The sequence below is a fragment of the Oreochromis niloticus genome, linkage group LG22, assembly GCF_001858045.2.
Source record: "Oreochromis niloticus isolate F11D_XX linkage group LG22, O_niloticus_UMD_NMBU, whole genome shotgun sequence".
NCBI classification, from domain to species: Eukaryota; Metazoa; Chordata; class Actinopteri; order Cichliformes; family Cichlidae; genus Oreochromis; species Oreochromis niloticus.
In genome coordinates this window covers 6,191,035-6,193,402 of record NC_031985.2, presented here as the reverse complement: position 1 = coordinate 6,193,402, position 2,368 = coordinate 6,191,035, and the positions used below count along the sequence as shown (strand labels likewise).

General features: G+C 44.5%; 1 long non-coding RNA gene across 1 annotated transcript; it reads left to right on the top strand.

Annotated features, from left to right (window-relative positions):
• Positions 1-207: 207 nt before the first annotated feature.
• LOC112843616 (uncharacterized) lies at positions 208-1,407 on the top strand. The gene is made up of 3 exons (XR_003216085.1): positions 208-505; positions 677-1,037; positions 1,159-1,407. It is a non-coding gene; the product is annotated as an uncharacterized LOC112843616 (long non-coding RNA).
• Positions 1,408-2,368: the final 961 nt, after the last annotated feature.

The following is a 2,368-nucleotide window of genomic DNA, read 5'->3' as shown; positions in this document are numbered from 1 at the left end:
GCAAGAAAATGAACACATGGTGCTAAAACACAAGTGCTGGCAACTTTAATCCACAAAAGCAGCCAGTGCACGTCGGTCTTAGAGCAGCTTTGAGCACATCTAACCATTTTCTCTGCCTAGGATGACTAAACACTTTTCTTCCAATGACTTAAATAGATGTGTGATTACTTCTTGGCCTGTCTTTCTCTGTACTTTCCCTCTTTTTATCCTTTGCCCGGGGGAATTGATGGAGATGTGTCGGGGGTCCAGAACCACAGGTGTTAGGACCTAGCCAGTAATGAATGGCTTCCAGCTGAATGTTAATCATGATTAACGAGTGAGAATGGCCAGGAGGCAGCGGGGCCTGACGACAGGGAGCTGACAGGGTGTAGCAAACAGTGCACACAGAGCGGCGCAGCAGGGGGGCAGTTTGGCCAGCCAAGGACAGACATGTTGACACTCTCCCGCATTTCAAGAATCTTGGATCGTCACTTTATAGGGCACATAAATCTGTTTTCCAATGAGGGTAGCAGTATGGCAAACTTGATTTTTGAGATGAGATGAAAAATGAGTAATGCAATGCCTGTCAATTTATTTTAAATATGTAATATAGAACAAAATTTCTCTCTTTTCATAAGACTACAGTCTACTTTGACGTAATATTTGTGCTCAGAACAGTTCTTATCTGTGTCTGCAGGAACAACACCACCACAGTGGAAATGGGCAGATTGGTTTCTTGTGGCTCTGATAGAAAAATAATCCCCACTGTACTCCCTGCAAAAGTTGTTTACATGCCAGAGGAACCACTTCAGCCTCTCTGCAAAGAAAGAGGAAAAAACACGGCGAGAGAAAAAAGGAGAAATGAGCTCAAATGATTTGGTGTTTTCAGAAACTTTAATGAGTGCACCTCGTCTTATGTGTTACACATGATAAGATGTATTTGATAAACCTTGCAAAACCAGCGACAAAACACAGCTGCTAAACCATTTCCATCAAGACAGAAAGATATATTTATGAATACGTTTAGCTTACTGTGCACAACAGGAAACGTTGCAGAGGTATGTGGCAAGTCCATGTTGTGACTCCATTTTAAGGCACGTATGCCGTACGCTGAATATTCATGCAGAAGGAAGTCTTTACGCTACTGCTACTGAACGGGGTAAAGGGTGTTTGTTGCAGATGTGATGTGAAGCAGGACTCCTGATGAGCTCAGTGGAAGCAGCCAGGGAAGCAGGTCCTGATGAAAAGTGCATGAGGGTCACATCGATCTGACACCGACAGCAGCAGAGAAAGGAACACTTTGAAAGTTTCACTGCGATGACATGTTTGGCTCAGACACTGTAGCAGAGTCCGACTGTGTCATGCTTTCAGCTGAATCACTCAGTCAGATGAGTAGGAAAATACAACCAGCGTGATGGTCTCTGTGTTTTTGCTCACCTTTCTTTCCTTGTGTGTCTGTGTCTCTATTCTAGATGTAACAGTTTGCCCTCTCTCTGCCATATATACAGGGAGTGCAGAATTATTAGGCAAATGAGTATTTTGTCCACATCATCCTCTTCATGCATGTTGTCTTACTCCAAGCTATATAGGCTCGAAAGCCTACTACCAATTAAGCATATTAGGTGATGTGCATCTCTGTAATGAGAAGGGGTGTGGTCTAATGACATCAACACCCTATATCAGGTGTGCATAATTATTAGGCAACTTCCTTTCCTTTGGCAAAATGGGTCAAAAGAAGGACTTGACAGGCTCAGAAAAGTCAAAAATAGTGAGATATCTTGCAGAGGGATGCAGCAGTCTTAAAATTGCAAAGCTTCTGAAGCGTGATCATCGAACAATCAAGTGTTTCATTTAAAATAGTCAACAGGGTCGCAAGAAGCGTGTGGAAAAACCAAGGCGCAAAATAACTGCCCATGAACTGAGAAAAGTCAAGCGTGCAGCTGCCAAGATGCCACTTGCCACCAGTTTGGCCATATTTCAGAGCTGCAACATCACTGGAGTGCCCAAAAGCACAAGGTGTGCAATACTCAGAGACATGGCCAAGGTAAGAAAGGCTGAAAGACGACCACCACTGAACAAGACACACAAGCTGAAACGTCAAGACTGGGCCAAGAAATATCTCAAGACTGATTTTTCTAAGGTTTTATGGACTGATGAAATGAGAGTGAGTCTTGATGGGCCAGATGGATGGGCCCGTGGCTGGATTGGTAAAGGGCAGAGAGCTCCAGTCCGACTCAGACGCCAGCAAGGTGGAGGTGGAGTACTGGTTTGGGCTGGTATCATCAAAGATGAGCTTGTGGGGCCTTTTCGGGTTGAGGATGGAGTCAAGCTCAACTCCCAGTCCTACTGCCAGTTTCTGGAAGATACCTTCTTCAAGCAGTGGTACAGG